At 46.2% G+C, this 22,135-nt stretch overlaps 1 protein-coding gene across 8 annotated transcripts in view; it reads left to right on the forward strand.

Annotated features, from left to right (window-relative positions):
* Positions 1–22,135, forward strand: part of PRICKLE2 (prickle planar cell polarity protein 2) — a 103,394-nt gene that overhangs the window by 38,399 nt on the left and 42,860 nt on the right. For 4 of the 8 annotated variants that reach the window (XM_085590331.1, XM_085590332.1, XM_085590334.1 and 1 more), the window contains one exon: positions 1–22,129. This exon is cut by the window's left edge. The exons of 2 other annotated variants lie outside the window; for them this stretch is intronic. The gene's annotated coding sequence lies outside the window, so the exon portion shown is untranslated. The remainder of the gene's footprint in view (positions 22,130–22,135) is intronic. 2 more of the 8 variants (XM_085590335.1, XM_021537260.4) reach the window with 2 other exon arrangements.

A 22,135-nucleotide genomic window follows, 5' to 3' on the forward strand; every position in this document is an offset into this window, starting at 1 on the left:
TTAGAGATTTTGCATTAAGATAATTCCCTGGGCACAGTGCAGCCAGGAGATCTCTATACCTGGATGTAATTTATTTTTAGAAGGCATGTTTAGGTGCATAATGACCTCATTACCGTGCCAGTTGCAGCCCTGCCTGTTTAGGAGTATTTAATTGTTTTCATTCCCTGCACACAGCCGTTTGAGTGGATAGGGCAGAAGTAGGAGAGAGAGGGAGGTTGCATGATGGGAAATAATAAAGAATGCTGAGGCAGAAATCAAAGTGCTTGTCTTGAAGCATCCTTGTAAGATTCCCCTTCCAAAGCATCCCAATATTCAGGGAGCCTGCAGTGTTTTGGAGCCCTTTCCTCCAAAAAGGAGATACAGCTCCTTTCATTGCCTTCTGAGGAGCCACAATTTTTTCCTCTCTTGGGTTTTTCTACTGAGAAAAAAATGTTTGAAAAGCAACCTGAGCTCCCCTTTGTCAAATGTCTGGAAGCTGGGGATTGAGGAGGGAGACAGTGTGCACACTGCCCCTTCCTAGCTGCTCCCCAGGGATTTCTGTCATGTCTGCTTGCCAAAATCTCGAGGTGTCTCTGCCTTTCCACAGAGAACCCCCCCAGCAAAGAGAGTAGCCAGCTGCACCCTTCCCCCTCCCAGCCACATCTTTTGTCTCTTAAGTTACTGTCGTTATCATCTCTTAGGCAGCAAATGGGACAAAATTCCCTGAGAGAAAGGGATAAAAAGGAAAAATCCTAACCTTCAACACCTCCTCACTGCTCCTGTGCAAGAAAGAATATATAAAAGCAGGTAAAAGAGAGAGAAAAAGGAAGAGGAAAAAAATACTTATGTTTCTCTGGCAGTGGTTTTCTAAGGAGCCTTGATTATTCAGCAGCAGTGGAAAAAAATACAGAAGATGTAAATAATCTTCAGGATTATGCTAAAGCCAAGGTTCAGTCATTTTCCTGGGGAAAAAAATGCAGGAGGTCTGTGCATTTAATAATGATCAACCAGCATTTCTCTAGGGCTTCTTATATTTTCATTAAAAGGATCAGTTGTCTTGAAGAGAAATGGTAATTCTGGTATCTACAAATACCCTTTGGTTGGGAAGTATGTGGTTCAGGTTGGTGTGCTTCTGTGATTGGACTTTTTCTTCCCGTTTTCTTTTTATGATACGAATGTACATTCACATCCATGGTTACACACTAAATTGATCAAAAGCAAAGGGTGGGTTTATCATGAAATGGCAAACCAGGGCTGTACTTTGTGGTGCAGGATGTATCAAGATAAAAATGCAACATGATTTTTAGCTTTCCCTGTGTTTATGTTTGGTGCCAGAGGTACTCAAGTGATTTTTCAATGTGTATACATTACAGTCAGGTTTTAAAAAAAAAATGATAGTATCTGTTGAAATCTATACAGGATCTTACCCTGCTGAGCTTAATTTTAGACTATTGAGTTTATCGTTCAAGTAGAAAAAAAATGGGTTTGTTGTGTGTATTTAATCAAGTGCAGCAAAAAAGTTTCACAGGCATCGTTCATCTTCACAAGCCAATTTTGATTTCTATTTTGTAGAAAAACCCTATCCCAGTAAAATGAACTCATTTATTGTGCAGATCTGATGGCACCAAGATTAGAGCTGCTGGCAGGTATCGGCTGGTTTATGGGAACACTCCCCATATGGATTTTTGTTTTTATGGGGTTTCAATGTTGAGAACTGTGTGTTTAATCACTGTAGAAATGCCGGGAGCCAAGGATTTAGGGATGCTTGGAAAAAAGGGAAAGTGCATGGTGTTCCCATTGCAGCTTCCAAAACACGAGATGTGCTGCAGATGCCTGTGGCTGCTGGATTACCAGCAACTGGTAGGGTTTAGGATGCTGATGCATCCTTAGGCAGCTTTTATCCTTCACATCCATTTGCCCTCCTGGGAAGCCCCATCTATGGAAGAGGCACTCATCCCTTTCGTGGTGAACCCAGGTGTGGTCAAGCAGTTGGCACTGGGCATGAAGGAGGTCTGTGGTCTTTCTCTGCTCAACTTGTGCTCCATTCCTCAGCCTCTGGGTGTTTCCATGGAGTGCAGTACCCAAGGTGATGAGAGGAGGGTGAAGAAGGGAATTGTCCTTCATAACTCGTGGCAAGGAACCACTTAGGCCAGCAATAAATCCATATCTTCTGTGTTATGCCAAGGTTATGCTTCCCAGCAGCTAAAGTTATGCTTCCCAGCTGAAGCTTTGTCTGGGGGAAATCCTATTGGCTACAACTACAGAACATTTTAGTATTTAATAAAGACTTGAAGAAATGTCGTGATTTGCCAGTCTGGGCTTTGGTGGCACATGGGTAGTTGAGAAGGTGCTTTGGCTGTGGTAGTGGTCACACATGCAAGCAGCAAGGGAGGTGTCTGGCTGGCATAGCCTGAGCAGCAGGCATCCATCCTCATGTGGGCAAATTTTGGGCAGGCAGGCATGAAAATCCACATCTCAGGAGCGGGGTTAGTAAAAATACTTGGCTTTGTATCAGGTAACCCTTTGTGTGTGGGAGATGCTCTGATTTATTAGTGCAAGAGCTTGTCAAAGTGGGACAGTGTGGCTCACATTGCTCACAAACAAATCCCGGTCATCACTACTCAGACACCCGCCTGAGGTTTGTTTCCAGCAGCCCTCAACTCAAGAAACGGTTTATGTCCCTTCTGGGTAAGACATAGGCAAAGAACTGGCAGGGGGAGAAAGAAATTATGTGTCCTAAGCTGGAGAAAGAGAGCACTGGTATTTTTCACAATTTGAAGTGCTAAAACCATAATCTTCCAGTTCTGAGCACCCTGGCTGTCTCATATATCTGCAGGCTGCTGCAGCATTATATTCTTCTTCAGGTCCAGACATGCCAGGGATGATGGCTTGGGAACTATTCTGGCAATACAAAAAAAACCCCAAAAATCCCAAACCAAACAAAACTAACAAACAAACAAAACAAAGGGAAAAAAACCCTGGGAAGGGGGCAGGGAGGGTATGTGATGCCAAGTGGAACAGCTCTGTCTCACCCGTCTCGAAGAGAAATGATGGAACACTGAAGGAGACAGGTTCCATAGCACAGATTAATGTGCAGTGTTTGAAAGCAGCCAAGAACATTTTATACACACACGGCGGGGCTGGAAGGAGCTGGGTGGCTCATCTCTGCAGAAACCATTCCTTTCCCTAAGACAGCATTTTTTAAAAAAAATAAAAAGGAGAGTACAAAGGTCTCCAGGAGAGCTCAGCTGCTCAGGCAGTTTAATTGGCTGAAAGTAGAGCTTTACAGTTGGGATTAATATGAATATTTCTTAATAATGTGTGGTGACACATTGTCAGGAGTTCCAGGGTCAGGACTGCAAGGCTGCACAGTGGTTGCAATGAAAATTCTTGCCTTTTCCTTCTGTTTTTTATTACTACAATAACTCCCAGTAGTGTGTATTGAAAGGAAGATGTTGTTAAGTTGGTTTCTTCATTTATTCCTGTGGAAGTAGTGAAAAAAGTGGAAAGATGAGAGGAAGAACAAACTACAGAGCCTGGCAGTGATGTCTGCATTGTGGGCTGGCTGGTGGATCCACTCAGGTTTTGACCTGCACACGGGGATGTGCAGTGCATCAGCACAAACCTAAGCAAAACCCACCAGAAAGCAAGTAAAAGTGATTTAGCAGTACTTGAGGTGGCTCAGAAGGACCTGAGACCATTAGTGTTTTTACAAGCATTTTTCAGCTGGCTTTAGTGCCTTTTATCTCTGTGGGTCTTCCCTGAGTGACTCCCAGCAGGGGTTGCCTGCAGGGAGGAGGTGGCTCTCCTGTCCCTGCTCCCAGGCAGCCAGGGGATATCTGTGGCCATTGTTGAGGGTTATTTTGCTGCTTCTGGCTTTTTTCCTTTTTTCCTTCTTTCTCTCACCTTCCCTTCCCTACCGGTAATTTTCAGAGCCTGGTAATTTCAGTTCTGGGAAGCCCGCCTCCTTGATCAGCATGTGTAATTGCCACCAGCCCTAATGGGATGCACTCAGAAGAATATTTCTGTAATTTCCCTGCACTCCCACCTGCCCTTGCCCCTCTCTAGGAGTGATTGCCTCCACAGCTTTATAATCAACATCAAAACCACAGAAGAGAGGTTCCTGTGCCTGGAGCCACTGCAGAGCAGTGATGCTGAAGCCTTCCCCTCTCTCTCTAAAGCCTGTGCCTCTCTAAATTAGTGCACAACAGCGAGCAGCAAGCACACAGCTGATAAAAGTGTCAGCGACACGTTTGTTCCTGCAATGATTGTCTTTTATGCATAGATAATTTTGATGGACTTAGACTTCCAAAGCCCACTGTCATCAGGGTGGAGTGAGCTGACCTGTTAATCATAAGGGGAATTAAGGGGAATTACAGCTGCTGGAGCCCCCCTCTCTGAAGAGCTGGGTTCAGGGGTAGCACTGGAGAGGAATTCAGAAACCAAGCAGCATGTGTTGTCCTTAGAGCAGATAAAGTGGCAGCAAGGCCCTTCCCTGGGGAGAAGGGAGGTGTGGAGGAGATAAACTCCAGGAGCACAAACACCAGATTAACAGCCCAATTCTCAGGAGCATGAGCACACATGCATTTTCATTGCATCCACTTGGTAACTAACAGAGACTTTTAATTTAGTCGAGGGAGACCAGAGCTGCCAGGATTTGCAACCTTTCTAGTGTCTGTATCCAGAGACCCAGGTGGGATGATCCTGCTTTACCTCTCTTGATGGGACTTCTGCAGTGTAAGTTGATTTAGCACCATTGATGTGAACTGAAATTCAAAGGATTCCTGCTGATGTTTTACCTCATCTGAGGTCCTGACTATTTACAGATATTAGCAAACAGCTACTGGATAAACTTCACCACACATTTTCTCCAAGTTTTCTTTTTAGGATAGCCTGCATTTAAAATGCCATGTATCCATGCAGCCTACAGAGATTAAAAAAATGTTTATCTCATCCATACAGAAGACTCATAAAGTCTTTAAATATGCTTTATATTGGTGTTTCTCAAAGGAAGGGCTGATTATCTGGTCTCACATATCCAGAATGTGGTCATTGTGTGCCTGGGCGTGTGTACACAAGAGCTCTCTGATGAGTAGTCAGAGAGGCTGCTCAGACAGACCACACTTAGGAATTTGTGAAGAATAACACAGCAAGTTGCATTGAAATGTTGTTGTCATTGTGCATTCCAAATGCACGTGCCAGGGCGTGGAAGAGAGGACAGCAATTAGTCAGTCCTGTTAATAATGAGTATGGTGCTGGGAAGGGAAAAATGACAATAGAATGAGTTGTTTCTTTTGTAACGGTAAAAGGAAGGTAAATGGCATTTGGTCAGTTCCATGTGTCCACTTCAGGAGTTTTTAAAGTCTGTTTATCAGTTTGGGTGCTAATTGATAGGAAGGAGGGGCAGGTTTAATTCAGAAGTAGCAGCAGGCTTGTACTTGGGGAAGCATGATGAAGTATTCCTCTTTCAGGGCAGCTGAAGAGAGATGCCCTGAGTGAAGTTGATGTCCTTGCCCAGCACAGGCACTGATGGGAGCATGGGCACCCCTATGCTGTGCCAGCCAAGGAGGAGTTTCTCTGTCCACGTGGCTCCCTCCAGCTGCAGTGGGATTCCCTATTTCCCCAGAGAGCAGCAATGGTCCTGCCAGTGCATGGGGAACAGCAATGACCAGAAAGGCTTTGGAAATAAAGGGCTGTTTCATGAGCAGGTACATGGAGCTGAGCGTCCTGAGTAGTAGCACCCACACAGTAAGATGATGCTTTCCTGTGACAGAGACCAGGAACATGGTTTGGAACACAAAACCCACAGCCTGAGCACATTGCAAAGGCTTTGTGGACACAGCCTTTACCTGAAGTTCTACTGTATGGTTGCAAATGAGGGTGTGAAAGTCCCCATGGAGAATACATGCTCAGGAAAGGGTGAGCACCTTTCCAAAATAATGACTTTTGGGATCTTCAGGATATCATTCAAGGATTTAAGACTGGGGGAAAAATACATTACACTGATCTCTGACTGTACTGTCTCTGGCTCAGCTGAGGCTCGCACCGGGTGGCACAAGAATGGCTTTATCTGTGTTTGTTATGGAGAAGCTCAGAGGGTTCCAGTTTGCTGTCCCATGTCTAATAGTGAGGTGATAACTGCTCACCTAGCGAACAACCCAGGTTAAATAACACAGCGGGGAAAACTCAGACTTGCAGGGGAGGGTGGGGAGAATATATTTTGGGTAGTCTGTCAGTCAGCTTGACACTAATTGGTTGCAGTAAGTAATCGTTCTCCATGTAAATTAGGCTCCAATTTCCTCTGTAGTCTGTCTGTTTGCTGTGTGGGCTTCGGTCTCTAATTAGGCTCTCACGTGGCAAACCTGGTTTGTAAGCTGCTTTTGTTCCTGGAGAGCCAGGCTCAGCCCGCCCCGAGGCTGCCAGTGCTCTCCGAGCCCCGCTCCCCAGTGGAATGTTTCTTAGATTAACACTGCCAAGTTCTAAGTTCTTCTTTTAATGTACATTTTGATTACTTCTATATTTAAAGCTTGCAATGGTGGTGGGGTTAGAATGCAAAGAGGCTTATTGGACTTGCAATGGGAATACTCCAAAATGCTTCCTCTGTGTTCCTGGAAGCCCTGCTCGCTCCTCCATGAATAGACCTCATTGAATCCCCAGGCTGTGCTAGGGCTGGGGCAGCTTGCCCACATCTGGATTCTGCTGCCTGTCTGCCGGGACACCTGGAGTGCAGACCATAGGCTCCCCCCTCGCTTGGAGGAGCTGTGTGAGCACTTTCAGAGGTCACCCAGATGCCAGCCCACGCCCTGGAGCTGCTCCAGGGTTGCACATCTGTAAGTGAGTGCAGCAATGTGCAGTTGCATGAGAGGCTTTTATCCCTGCCTGTCGGTTGTTTGCAAATGAATGCAGGTTTCCAGGTCGCTGCCTGCAGCAGGCAGCTGCCCACTGTGTAGCCCTGTGCTTTCTGAGACCAGAAACACAGAACCAGTGCAGCCAGAGTGTCAATCAGGGTCAAGCATCTAGGTGTGTGTATAGCAGAGAAAGTAGTTTCTCTACAGTCAATGTCTGCACCAGGCTGAAAAAAGTAAGGGCAAACCGTATATTTTGGCTGGCCAGGCTGTTTGCCAGCAGCACTTCATGATTCAGTAGTTACCTTTGTGAAATCCAGTATAACTTCAGGACCCATGTGCTGACGGTTTCTGCAAACCTTCTCCGTATGTGTTACAGTCCTGCCCCAGATGTGACAGGACCACTGGCAGGCTTTCTTACAAATAGCCTTTTATTGGCATCCTGATATTTACCATACTGATTTTTGATCTGGTGATACAGGCTGAGAGTTGCCAGCTTTCTTCAATGCTTTCACGTGGCTGTTGCTCCAAGTAAGTAAATAAGAAACTTGTTTTGTGAGAAAGAGGTGAAATAAAATTGAGCAGGGTTTTATTTTTTTTTGGTTTTTTTTTGGCTTCTCCTTGTGTGATTTTTACATTGGCGAGGTAACTTTGCTTTCATACCGCTAGTCAAAACTGGATCTGCAGAGAGCTACGTTTGGGTGAAGGGACAGGATTGGATCAGCGTGTAGAATTTTCACCAATAAGCTAAAGCTGCGGTGGGCGTCGCTCCGGCAGCCGGGGCAGCCGCCGGGGATCTGCCCTCCCCGGATGACCACAGCCACCGGCAGGGCACGGGCAGCCCCAGCTCCGGCTGCTGCCATCGCCGAGGATGCTCCAGGGTCTGTCCGGCCGCTCCTGCCCTCTGCCCTCCCCCGTTCCATGGGGCTTTTCCAGCCTGTGAATGCCTGTTTAGCCGGGGTAAGTAATCGCGCCCCATTTACAGCATCTGAAAGTATAAGTGGCTTCAATGCTCTACAAATGTTTGCATTAGGAAATGGTTTTCTCTTTCAGCTCTGATTCCTGCCTGCCTTTGCGAGCATCGGTTCCCTTTGCAGGCAGAGTCCAGGGGTTGGTGGGGACCAGGCACAGGAGCAGGGTTGTGCCATATGCTCTGCTAATATTTGGCTTAATATCCGGACACAGTAGAACTTTTCCTTGATGCAGATGTGACTTCTGTCGCTAGTCCCTAAGCTGCTCCTGCGTTTTCACTCTCTTTAAAACCCATGAAGAGTAAAACCCCGCGGGAGGCTGCAGCTTATCTTCAGCTCTGAGTTTCCAGACGTGCTGTGTGTCTTCTCAGCTGTTGCAAGGATATGTGTGGAATGACAGAATGCGGATTTGGGGGTCTTTGGCAACTCTGTTTAATGCAGGATAAAGGGGTATTTTAACTTTGGGATGTTGGATTTCTTATGCCTTTGTTAATATGAATTCAGGAGAAAAACTTCAATTTTCTTTGAGGCAAAACAAAAGCTTCTTTAGAAGGAAACAAAGTGGTTTAAGTACTTAATCAACTTGCTGAATTCAGTTGCTTTAGGATAAATTAGGAATTAAACAGAAGGAGGCTGTGTTAGTAACAAACTGCGGTTTTGGTTGGAAACAAGGATTCATTCCTGCTGGAGAAGGCAGAGGAAGCCGCAGCCTGTGGGTAGAGCTCCTGGGTCTGTTTGCTAGGCAGGGGGGTGGAGGTTTAACAGCATCCTCTATTTGCCTTTGTTTAGGCAGTGCAAATTATTTGTGTACTTTAGGATTCCTTCTCTCCTTGAGCAGATGTTTTGTCTGTGCAACCGGTGGAATAATTAGTGAGAGATGTGGCACTGGTGTGCAAACACCCCTTGGGGGTGGGTAGAAAAATCCCGGAGTCCATCCTGGGAGCAGCTGGCTGAGGAGCACAGTCAGCAAAAGATGCCAGAAGCAAAATTCATATGGCCCAACGTATTTGACTTTATTTCTGCAGAGGGTTTGTTCTCCCCGCTGCCAAAAACAGGCAGAGGCTGCTTCCCAGGGCAGAAGACCCTGCTGCTTCTGCTTATTGTGCATTTCTCTCAACATGTGAATCATTCACTTGGGATTTTTATGGTGATGGCTGGGGATGATTAAATGTTCAGACTGTAGGAAATTACCAGGAGATTTGAGTGTTTTGCTCAGTGGCTTTGGCCCCAGTGGTGGTGTGACATGGGAAGCTCTCCCTGTGCGGATCAGGCTGACTGTAGATTTTGAAGTCTCAGGTTGCATGAGCATGTTTTAGCTCAGCTGCCATTTAAGTAATGGCAGCAACATGCTGCTTGCTCTAATGATCTTGATTTAAGTTATCAGTTATTTCCTTAATTAGCTACTTCATCTGCTTACACCTTAAATTACTCTATTTGTTCACCCACAGAAGGGGGAAAAGTTGTTGTTTTTTTTTTCCCCCTTTTAGAGGGTGGCAGTGGAAATGTGCCGGCATGTGGAGTTCTGACTCCAGGAGATGTTGGTACTTCTTGTGGGCTGACTCTCCTGGCAGCATGCATTTGAAATGAGATATAGATGTACATTTAATCCTGGCATCTGTGTTATGCAGACAAACAAAATGAGTTGAAGTGATCCTTTGAAAGCCTTTTTTGTGTGTATTAGCCAGAGTGAGGCTGGGGTTATGTCTCAGGACCAGTTCTGAAGGGGATAGAACACCTTTTAATCGCCAGGGGTCTTTACATTTCCCATACATTATCACATGGCACTGTGTTGAACGCCCACTGTCTCCACACAGCACTTCAAAATCAACCTCTCCAGCTGGCACCAGCTCCTCACCAGTATTCCCCACACACCATCCTGTGCTGTGCTTTTTCCTGAATCTCAAAGAGACTCAAATGTTTCTCTTTGGAGACTTCTTGTGATACATGTGGCAGCAGCCTGTGCTTCAGACCAGTCTATTTGCTCCTGCTTTAGTACTGTTTATTACTTTAATGATATTCCCTTCGTTAGCCTTAGCTTCACACTCTCCCTGGTGCAGAACTCGCTGAAACACATATTGTGTAATGAGCCTGCTTCCATATTTAAATCAGAGGGACAAGAGCTGGGACTCTCCCAGCTAAAATGGAACTAAATGCTTGCCCTTCAGTTACATTGAAGCATCTGTGACAAAAAATTATGTATTTGGGAGGAATTACCTAAACTTCTGATGTACACAAGCTTTAGACATTTGAGTCTTCTACATTTTTAGCCTTCTGGCATGAATTTGGACTGTACGATTTTCCTCTGTCAGAGGAAACGTTTCCCATGTGAAAGGCTGAGCATTGCCCTGCAAAGCAAAACCACAGAGAGCAGCACAGACATGTCTCCAGCACCAGCACTCACTCCAGCTGGGACCTGCTTGGATGGCAGTGCTGGAAATCCTAGGTGTCACATTTGGCAGCACACACAAACCCCCAACCCCAGTGCTGCCAACCCCAGCTGACTCTGGGCTCTCAGCATTACTCTTGTGGTCTTGGGTATCCCAGGGGAATTGCAGCTTTTGGGTTGGTTTTTGAAATAGCTGAGGGTTGGTGGGAAGGAGTCAAATACAGGAATTCTAATGGTCCAGAAAACAATATCCTGATATTTCTATGTCGTGATTCCTAAATGAATGTCATGATGTTGTGCTAGCAGGCGTGGTGGATCTTGTGGTCAGCTGTGCTTTGGACAGCACAGTCACTGATTCAGCAGTGCCTCTGGGTGATCCATGTTCCCTCCCATGTCTGTCCTGGATTGCTTGCATAACCTTGGACAAATCATGGACACCCTCCAAGCCGCAGAGGCGGGAGAACAGCAGAGTTCCTGTTGCAGCTGTTCAGGAGTTGGTGTCAGAGCAGAGTCAGCCCCAGAGTGGTACCCAGGGATCTGTGTATCTGGAGGATACCTGCAGTGGACCCCCATTGTCACAAGGACCTCCAAATGCAATGGAAAAAGGCAGTAAAACCAAATAAGCTAGACTCAAGAAGAAAATATGTCACAGGCTTGTCCCCTCTGCTTATCCTGGGAGGAGGTAGCTGAGAGGAAATATTTGCTCTTAACAGGGTTCGATTTCTCTTTGCGTTCCTTGGAAATCTGTGTTTGGATTTTGCCCTGTTGGTGTTGGTTTATGCAGGGATGTTTCCAGCATCTCAATTGTATGGGTAGAGTTCCAACTCTTGATATTTTATGCAAAGATAAAAAAGAAGGAAAGATGGTACTGAGTAATGAGGTGGCTATTTAATCACAGCAGGACTCGCAGGAAAATATGCATTAAGTATTTATGGGACAGTATTCATTAACATTTTCACTCTGTTGGCACTGGGCAGTTCAAGAAAGCTGCCGAGAGAAGTGGAATCTGTGTTGAACAGCCACAGACCTGGAAAGGGCTGCAGCAGAGGAAAAGCATGAACGCTGGCTTTGTTACCAGACGTGCCCCTCGTAGCTGGCATTGCATTTGGAGCTGCAGCAGTAAGCAGGATTTCAGTAGTTTCACTTACCATTCTCAGAATGCTTGCGGTGAATATTTTAGGTCTGATTTTCCTGGCTGCCGTGTCTTACGAGAGTGCAAGTGGCTGACACCAAACCCCTGGTTCACAGGCAGGCAATTAGAGAGATAAGCCTAAGTGACTTCATGTGTCTCCTTTTTAGATTGCTCTGAGTTGATGTAAAGGGCTGGGATTAGCAGAGATTGAGTTCTCAGAGTGCTGGAAACCAGCTGTGGCCAGGGGCCTTATCCAGCATGAGCTGTAGATACAGAGTTATGGAGTGAGTTTTCTGTGGGCATGAAATGATGCCAGGAAGATTAGAACTGATGATAAAATGGTATTAATGCTTGCTTCATTAACAGCATAGCAGGTATCAAATTACTCTGGTGCTCTAAGTTTAATATTTGTTAAGTGAAGCTGTTTAAATGGTTGAAATACAATTGCTTGCTGGCCAATGCATCCTCAGATACAGGATCACAGCAAAGTGTACTATATTTCCCACAGTGTTAACAGAAGGTCTGAAGCACTAGCAGCCTGATGATTTAAATTTTCCTTTGAGATGACACGGGGTCTTGTGTTAGATTTTAGGATGCCTTGTTCTGGACCAGTACTGTGAGCCCAAGACTGGCCTCAGGCTCGTGTCAAAAGCTGTAGTGGTTGCACAGGTCTGCCAGATTTGGGATTAGGGGCCAAAGGTCCATGATGCTGGCCCTGTCCAGCCACAGCAAGTGACATGCCCAGATCAGGCTATGCCCACAGGCACCTCCCCTGGTGGAGAGAAAGTTCCTTTTAGGATTACTGTCATCAGGAAACAGCTTTGTCCTACCTTTTAACAAGTATAAAAAGGGCATACAGAGAGAAAATTACCTCCTTTACCTGAATGCCTGTTGGATAAAATAAATGTTAATCTTGACTAATTAGCAAATGAATTCAATGTGGATGTCTCTGTGATCCATTTATGTACTTGAAACCCCCATTGATTTCCACTAGAGCCATTCAGCAGAGCAGCAAGTGAAAGGTCTGACTGTAGCTCTTGGCTGTCTCATACCTTTCCCCTGTCCTTTGTATGAGAAAGGAAATCCTGATGGCAGTCAGGACAGTGGTGTGCTTTGTACCAGGCGTGCAGCACCCAGAGCTCTCACTGGGCCTCAGCCTCTGGTTTGTCCTGTTTTTCACTGTGCATGAAGCAATGCCTTGTGGCACCCCATGTAGATGGCTTTGATTAATTTGCCTCTGACTTTTCAGTGCCTAACTGGACATTCAGGGGACATTCAGCAAACCTCCTGGTTGCAGTTATTCCTGAACTCTCCTGCCCAGCCTGGGCTTCTTCCTTTCATGAAGGGGTAAATTTACTCAACATAAACATTTTCTGCTCTCCAAGCTTGTCTTTATTTGTTGTCTTCATGCTCTTATTTTCTTAAGCACTGCAGGAAACAGTCCCTTGCTTGAAGAGCTTAGAACTCGCACTTCCAAACATCTTCACAGGAGATAGTTTCTGAGTGTCTTAACACCCACTAAAAATCATTGGGAACTGAATCCTTAACTACTGCCAAAATATGCAGATACCCCGAGGAACCGACTGCTTCCCCTGACCACCTCCATCAGACCAAGGGATAGCAGAAAGGAAATGAGATGAGCATTCCCTCCTGGAGCTTGAGCACCAGAAATTACTCATAATTAGTCTGAATCTAAGCCACAGCATATTTTTGCAATTTAGGTCCTGTAGCTTGCCACATCAGCAGATTTGCAACCTTTGAGCTGACTGTGGATGTTGCTCCAGCCCCTAAAACTGGTGGAAGAACATTGTTTTTTCTGTGCTATGCACTCACTGCCAAGTTTGTTGTGCATCAGGGAATTTAGCTTAAAGATGTGTCAGGGAAGGACATTAGACAAATGCCCATTAGTCGAGGATGGTTATATATGCCCACCAAAAATTGTATTTGTCATGTTTTGACATTTTGTGTAGAACAGCTTGTCTCTGAGGGTTCAGGCACTTCAGAAAGTTGAGTATGGCAGGTTTGCCTCAGCACAGAGGAAACAATGTTTAGGTCAAAGTCACAGGCAAAATCATAGTTGACATCAAAACTAAACCCAATTTTATGTCCCTGAGTGCTGCTCACTCAGGTGGAGGTGGAGAGGCTGGAAAAGCACATATGTGCTGTGCTCTGTGTCCTGTGCGGAGTGAAAACTATCCAAGTCAGAACTTTTTTCACAGCAGAGACGTTCAGAGCGCAGCAAGTGTCAAAATCCTTGGCCGTGGTTGGTGCCGTGCGTGCAGCAGCCACCCGGGGAGGGCAAGGCAGCTGCTGGGCAGCCAGTGCTGCTTATTGCACTAATTACAATCACCTTGCTGCTATCTGAGCTCCTCTTCTCCCTCCCCCATCTGTCGGGTTGGCCATCCATGGTTGCTCATCTCTTTGAGGTGCATTTGAAGTGCTTATTGCCCCAGAGAGCCTGATGGTGCTCCCACTCCGCTTCTCCGTGCTGACACAAGGGAATGATCGCAGTTTGTACCGAGAAGGGATTTTGGGGGTTCAGCTGTTTGCCTTGAATTATGGCCATGGAAAAGGGAGGTGTTGCCCTTACTCTGCAATTCCACGTTTCTGGAAGTCACAGCCAGGTGTGCCACCCTGGTCTGGAGCATGCTGGCTTGTATGGGATGGAGGGAAGAGGACTTTCTTCCCACTTCTTTTTTTCTTTTGCCCTGTATCAGTGCAACCAGGCTAATTCCTGGTCAGAGCAATCCCCTCCAGTCAGGGCATGCTACTGGAAGGTTCCCAGCTTTAACCCATCCATGATGTTCCAGAAATAGCCTCAGATCTCTGCTGCAGGAGCCTGGCTAACCCTGCCTTCAGTCAGCTGCTGAGCTGACCCCAAACTGCTGTTGTTTTGTTGCAAGGAGACACTATAAGTTAAACACTCAGCAGAAAGAAAGCCTCACTCCTTGGATGCCAACCTGTTTTTTATTTCCCTAGGGAAGGGTTACACCTTGTCACAAGGTGCTGGCTTTGCAGAGCAGCCCAAAGAAGCTCAGCTTCCAAAGAAGCTGGTTGAGCCACAAAACAGTGGGACTCACAAAGTCTCCAGCAGCAATAGTTGCTTCTAAAAGGCTGATGTATTTAATCTGCTAGTGTTTAGCAAACATCCTTGTTTTGCCCTTTGAAGATAATGCTGTGTTTGACACAGTTTGGTAGGAGAAAAAAGAGGAAGAAATGGCCTGTATTTTCACCACATTTAATGACCAGTGGCTGGTGGGAGCCATAGCATTCAACAGTGCTGGTGTCCCCTGTTAATTGCCAGCAGCTGGGTCTCTCCACCCCTCCTGGTGCTTGAGCTGTGGGCAGGATGCCCTCGTGCGCTTGTGTAAGCCCCACAACTGAGGCTCAGGCTGGTGGGAGGCCAGCAGCAGCCTGGCAGGATAATGTGGTGTCTCTGCAAGCCATGCCTCAGGAAACAACAGTATCTTACAGGATGGCTTTGAACCTTCCCTAGGACTGTTTCCAGGTGTGTGGGTCTGGGTCTGGCACAGTGAGAAGGGATGCTCCTGTGACATTGGAACCATCCAGGGGAGTGGGGACACTGTGGGACCCTGTGGAGGAGGGAGCCAGTGTAGGAATCAGTGGCCATATTTCTGGCCAGCCCTCTCCTGATCCGGTCTTAATCCCTCCCTGGAGGTGCTGATTCCCACTGATCCCCCTTTCCCAGAGCAGACTATATAGTTGCATTTCCCTACAGATGATGATAAGATAAAAGCCTGGCCATGTTCTACAAGAAGAGAAGCAGGTTTAGGGGATGACAAGCTGCTGCAGGAGGAAGGGATGCAGGTTCCCAGCTGCTGCCAGGCCGCCTTTGATGAGGGCTGTGATTGATGCTGTGTTTGGAGCAGGCAGTGACGGGATGACCTTTCCCTGACAGGATGAGCAGCTCTAATGATCTTGATGGAGCTGGCGATTTGTGTATTGGGTTTGATGTACAAGGCTTGACATGGCATGGAGAGATGGGACTGGAGTATGACTGACAGCCCATTCCCATTAAGGATGGTGAGGCACAGGCTGTTCTCGTGTGATTCCTTTCAGTGAGAATTCTTTGACGAATTATATTGTAGCGGAGAAGTTTTGCTGTTAAATACCATCCATTTAATAGCTTCAAAGCAGTTAAAAACAGATGAGAATGAAGTAACTTGCAGGCCAGAAGGCTTATCACTAAAAAGGCTGTCCAAATTACACACTTAATTAATATCTAGTGAATTATTTTTACTCTGACTTTAATGTTGAGCCCTGAGGCAGATAAAACAATGCAGTGGCTTGCATCTGGGATTCTCTTTTTCTGTAATTCAGCTGTATAAAATTTCAAACCCTGGACTTCTTGCAGGCAACATTAAAAGCTTTTAATTTCCATGAGTTGAGCTGTGTATAAATCACACCCTGATTGGCACATCTCGTGGGTGCTTGTGGCAAGAGTAATGAATTTCATGGTTTGTTACAAGCTACTAAAACCAACAGAAACACAGAAAGCCTGTTGTAATCTCAGCATATCATTCAAGGAAGCAATTTATTCATAAGTATGAACAAATGTCAAGCAATGATAACAAGTTGTTATTACCAATTAAAACAAAGGGAAGAATAGCAAACATCTCCTGTCATGTGTGTGCAGTTGCCAGGCTGTCTGGAGGACACTGGAGCTCCATCCAGCTTCAACCAGTGGGACAGCCAGGCTGGGAACCTTGCCATTGCCTAAGACAGGACAACCCTCTCTGTGCATTCCAGGAGGGGCACTGGGCCATGATCCTAAGTGGGTTGGTGCTAGGAAACCATCCAAGCTTAAATAGAGATGCCACTTTTCAGAATTTTACTGTTTTCTATGTTTTGGGGTTTCTTTCTAAATTAAGGTTGGAGTTTAGGGTGTACTGAAACAGCACATGCCAGTCCATCTGCTGGCACTAGCTGGTTTTATATCATCCAGGGCCACTTCCTCTAAGCTGTGAAATAAAAACCCATTTGGGAAAAAACCCTTTTTCCCACTGTTGTGCTGGGAGGTGAGGAGCCAGGTGCATTCCTGACCATGTCTGATCTCCCTGTGCTTGCAGATATACTGGGAGATTTAAGACTTGAAGACATTGCAGAAATTTAAGAATTAAGGAAATTTAAGACTTGAAGACTCTTTGTTCATGATCGAATGTGCATGATTCCCTCCCTGACATCATATGAGAGAATTGGCTAGATCCAAGAATGTGCTGAATTTGCTACCACCCTGTGCATTTAACACAGTTTGGGTGCAAACAGGTCTTTTCTCTTACATGGCTCTGTGTCTCCTGGGAGTAGAAGCGTGGCCATCTCAGACCTTTGCTGGTGTCAGGGGACAGAGGTTTGTGCAGCCCTGCAGGACCTGACTGGCAGCAGGGGCTCCTGTGGTGCCAGCTAAAGTGAGGGAAGCACTGAAATCCTGCTGGCAGCCAGGGCAGATGTGCACAGCCTGGTTTAAGGAGGTAAATACCAGGCTTGTGTCACTTGTCCAGGACTGGGCTGGCTCAAGACTGGCCTCTGAGAATGGAGATGGTCAATTCCCCTGGTCCTGGGAAATGCACAGCTTTGGTGGTGGGGCCAAGCAGTGCATGACTTAGTGCAGAGGAGAGCTCAGTGACTTAAGGCAAGAAATCCTCAGTACATAACCACTGACCCGAAACACCCTGTTAGACAGGTTTGAAGCCAAAAAATAAAATAAAAATCATCTGATGTGACAGCGACCCTGACAGCATCAGGCAGTGAGAAGGGCAGCAGCGAGGGAGTCCTGAGCTGCTGCCAAGGCACATGTCAATGCAGACTTGCAGGATTAGTTGGTTATCCTGAAAATATATTTTCTGTTTTGTGTAAATGGAAAATTAATTTGTAGCTGATCAAAGGTTTAGATCTTTGGACAACATACCACCAGATAAGCTGAAGATTTATGCATTTCCTTTGTAATGTATTTTCAGTGAACACTTTATTGTTTGTGGAAAGGACCCAAGAAAAAGATATAATTACAAAAATAACTGTGTTGAGTTTATTTAGCTTAAATTACGATAGACTGCTTTAATGAGGCTTTTGTAGACATCATTAAAGGACACAATTAAAGTCTTCAGATGAGAAGCCTATCAGGCTAGCAAAGGGGAGAAAACCACAGGAGCATCTGGATTCTTCACATTCAGTTACAAATTTGATTTCAACATATAAAAGTAAAAAACATATTAGTGCCAAGTTGAAGCTGGAGGCTATGAAAGCCTTATTGTGTTAAGCTCTCTAAAGCTTCTTACATTAAGGTGATTAAAAAAAAAAAGAGAGAGAAAGGAAGAGATAGTGATTGATGAAACCCTGTTGTTGGTGTGCTCTGTGTGTCACACCAGGGTGTGCAGGGGTAGGGATGCTCAGTGGGTGAGGGTGCTTTTGGGGTGCCTTGCCATGGAGGGGATTGGGGTACCAGGCAGTGATGCTCAGTGCAATGCTCAAATGCAGGAATTATCAACAGTGTGCTGATCATCCCTGCATTTGTGTGGTTCAATGCTGCCAGAGGACATGGGCAGCACAGCACGAGCTCATGGCCACACCTCACTCTCCAGCTCTGGCTGTGCACCAAAGGGTGCCAGCCAGGGTCAGGCCTGTCTCGCTGGGTGGGTTGGCAGGAAACACAGAAAATTGTCTCCAGAATCAGCTGCAGTGTGTATGGGCTGTACCTCCCCTTCTGCGTCAGCTACTGCTGGGCTCAATGGTGTTTTAAAAACTAAATTCCTCCTTGCAGACTGACAGCACAAATCCTTACCCATGGCTCTGCCAAAAATGAGTGGAAGGCAGCAGTGGTGACAGCTGGAGCACTGGGTCTGTTGTGGTTGGTCTCAGGCAGCAGCCACGTGAAGGTACAAATGGCAACCCTGAGGAAAAGTGGAGGAGGCCAAGTTTGGGGATTAATGGTCTGCCTCTGATGTTGGTCTCCCTGCCTCTCTGTGTATCTCATTTTTCTTTGTGATAAGGCATCCCTGCTTCTAGCACTGAGAGCTGTGAGGAAGCATTTGCTGCCTTGCTCAAAAAGAGTAAATAAAAAACAAAACTCATCCACATTTGAAGTCCTGATCTGTATTTCATGACTCAGATTCTCCAAGGAGCTTTCCCCATACCTTGGGCACATGCTTGTATGTCTACTGAACAGCCAGGTATTTGGCTGAGCACAGTGGAGCTGTACCCTGCCACATAGGGTCATTTCCCTTCCCTGTCACTAACAGCTTTTTGCAGTCATCTTGCCTTTCCCATCCAGTGTTTGCAAAGCTGTGCCCTCTCCAGCCTGCTGTTCTGCTGTTTATCACTGCCTTGTGCCCAGGGACCACACTGGGCTCATCCTCTGCTGGCACTGGGCTGGGAGCGCTGGCTCTGCCAGTGGGGATTTGCTCTGCAAATTACAGGGTGAGTGTGGGAACAGTGCAGAAAAAACCCACTGCAGTGTCCAATTCTGCATTTCTGTGGTCAGAAAGAGCGATGGGAAAGTAATCTATTGCTATGCCTGTGGCTGTGAGCCAGGATGGGCTCAGTGGTGGTGGTGGTGGGGACCTGCAACCCCCAGTCCAGGACAGGCTGGTGGTGTGTGATGTACAAGGGACAGTCTGTGTCCCTGTGGACAGCATTTTGGGGTGGCAGTCTGAAGCCTCTTGTGACATCCCAAGGTAGCAGTGCTGTGCAGTGCCCTGGTATGCTGCAGCAGAGATGCTCACTAAATAATTCAGAAAGGCCACTTGATCTGACATTCATCAGGTTAGTAGCCCAGTGACCTTGAGGACACCAGTCTGCTGTTGCTGTGTGTGGCTCTGCTGTGCAGCCCTTGTCATCAGGAGAGTCAACATTGTCACGTGGAACTCTATTGATTGACAGACAATCAATACATCAAGATGATAAAACACAGCATTTATGAAACATGGGCTCTTGCAATGATTTGTTAAATTAGCCATAGGTCTGAGTTTGTGCAAATGGCAGAAAGTTTAGAGCTGACTGGGTTTGGCTCCTTGTCATTAAAACTAGCAACAAAGGGAAGAAAGATGGTGCTACATTTACAAGCAGAGCTGTCTGTCTCACACCTCTGCACTGAAGCAGGGGCTTCCTGCTCTTGATCTTTATTTTAGTTGCTTTTTACTTGTGGTCGTTTGCTTCATTGCCGGCAGTTGTCAGCATCCATCCCTGTAATGGTGCAAGTCCTTCACCTAACCTTTCATAATGTGCCCCACCAGCTCAGCATTCTCCTTGCTACCTAATGAAACACCCATTTCACCTGCATAATGTGCAGAATCCGTCAAGAAATCTTGTGTGCCTTCTGGAGTTATTCCAACACATGACCTTTTCACAAGCCTCACAGTGGGTAACAGTAATATGGAGCAATTGCCAGCAAACCGGCAGCTTTCAAAGCAGGAAGGCTCATTTCCATTTCCCTGAGACAGTTGTGTGTCCAAACGTTACACAGCTTCTGATCTGATTTCTTGTCTCAGAAGAGGCTGTTCGTTGGATTTTGTGAATATTAAGATTTGCAAGTATTGGAACAAGAAGTCTGTCAGGAGCAATGACAGTCAGAGACTCTGTTTGGAGACACAAAGCTCTTCTGCTCACATCTAGCCCTGCAGCTGAAGTGTTACAGACATTGGTCTTTTACTAATCTTTTACTTTAGTTTGTCATTCTCACACCCATTTTATCTTTGTGGATGAACTTAGACTGAAAAGTTTGCAGTTCCTGGAATGATCCCTTTGTGCAGATGATCAGATGGCCAAGAAAGCCAAGCAGAACTCACCTTTATGGTGGTTGGTTGTGTGGGGATGACACTGCCACGTGCCCTGGGGTGGGATCATGTCAGGCTGCTGCAGGGTGATTGAAGCTGCTGTAGATGATGGCACAGAGGGTGGGTGTTGTACAAGAAGTGTGGGGCTGGACACTCATGCCTTGCCAACCTTTCCCAAGGGTGAGGCTGGCTGATGGAGACCCTTGGAGCACAAATTGAGAAAAGTACTTGCAGGTAAAGGGCCTTTCCTCCTTGGAAGTTAATGTTGATAAAGTAGGCATTCTTATTTGTGTTGGGTGAAAATGAGTGCTTACAGGACGTGCCCAGTGGAGTAGGACGTGTTCCTTGTGCCGTTTGTAGCCCCGAGTCACTGCTGTGTTCTTTTAGGGATTTGTTTCCAAGGAACACACGTCATTTCTGCTCAACATTATCATTTTATAAGCAGGCTTCTTTATTTGCTTCTGCCCAATTCAGTTTTGTCTCATTCCCTTTGTGTTGTAATTAACATGTTCTGAGTGTAAGAGGAAAAGTAAATCATCTTGGGGCCATGGCACATGAACCACAGAGAGGCAAGATTGACAGCCTGCCTGCAAGGCTGATTCAGGCTGGAAGGGGCAAAATGGGCCAGTTTAGGAAGCTGAAGGATCAGGGAAGATTTTTCCTACACGTTCTATTGCTCTTTGTAATTGGAGGAGTTGAAAGAGACCATCCTCAGCACTTCAGCCATCTCTAGCAGAAGCCCCTGCTGTGTGAAAGGAAGGTCTGATATGGCTGGATGCACTAAGAGTCAGTGCTCAACTCTTGAACTTGCTGCTCAGACTTAATATGACTGAAAAAAAGGAAGAGTTCAGATCACTGCACATTCTTGGTTTGTCCCACTTGGCCGAGTAAGTTGGGGAGGCTCTTAGAGCTGGGCTGGTTTGTCCCAGCTGCAGATCTCATCCTTGAGATTTTGAGTGTAATTCCATGTAATTAAACCTAATTTATGAGCCTTAATAATAACAATTTAAGGCATTTGAGGCTGCAGAAAGACTCACAGCTGTAGTTTCTGCATCCTTCTGTGTTCTGTAAACATAGCTAATATTGCCAAAATCAAGGCCTCCGAAATCTGGAGTTAGGCATCAAAAGTCAGGAGCGTGCAACAGAATGTTAAGGAAACTTCTCAGCCAGACCATTCAGGAAACTCTCTGGCAGTCACAGTCCCAAGGCCAGAGATTTTGACTTCTGGAACTGAAGTCCCTTCATGGTGGCAGGCTCAGCCTAGAGCCCCACTTGGCATCCCCACACACCCCACTCACAGCCAGACCAGGTTTCCTCACCGGTTCAGCCCCAAGTTTCCCATAGCAGTCTCAGATGTCCTGTTCCATAAAGCCATTTATTCCTGGATCAGCAACAAAGACGTAGCCCAAGCTGGTGCCTCTGAGAACCCTCCAAGAAAGGAACTCCTGGGCTTTTATCCTCTCCCAGTCTACCCAGCTGCAAGTCTAGCCCTTCCCCCCAGTCATCTTCTGGGTCCTGCTCTCCTTTTCCTGTCCATCCACCTCACTAGCATCACTGGTCTTCAATGCCTTTGTTATCCAAAAGGTCAGCAATTCCCAGTTCCTGCAGTGTCTCTCAATGTCCATTATCCTGGCAGCATCCCCCATCTTCATGTCCTTTGTTATCCCAAAGGTTGGTAGTTCATGGCCTCTTGTCTCGGGGTCCCACCCAGAGTTTAAAGTGCATTTCAGTCTGCATCTCAATCTGCAGTTTGCCAGCCCAGCTACCTGGACCAGGTGAATTCCTCAACAAGAAGCACTATGTGTTGGGAACAGTTTTATTTCTTTTCTGTGGTTTTTTTTTTGTGTCCACAGAAAGGAGTTTGTTTAATTTCACGCACTTTTTGCAAATGCTAAAAACTGAGAAGTACGTTGTCCTCCAGACGACTCGAATGATTCATTTGTGACCACCGAATTCCCAAACAACGAACATAAAGAGCAGCAGAAGATATTTGGCAGTGTAGCTCCTTCTCTGCGGTTTCTTTTCCAAGGGTAAGC

Source organism: Lonchura striata, chromosome 12 (genome assembly GCF_050655825.1).
Source record: "Lonchura striata isolate lonStrDom1 chromosome 12, ASM5065582v1, whole genome shotgun sequence".
In the NCBI taxonomy this organism is placed as follows: domain Eukaryota; kingdom Metazoa; phylum Chordata; class Aves; order Passeriformes; family Estrildidae; genus Lonchura; species Lonchura striata.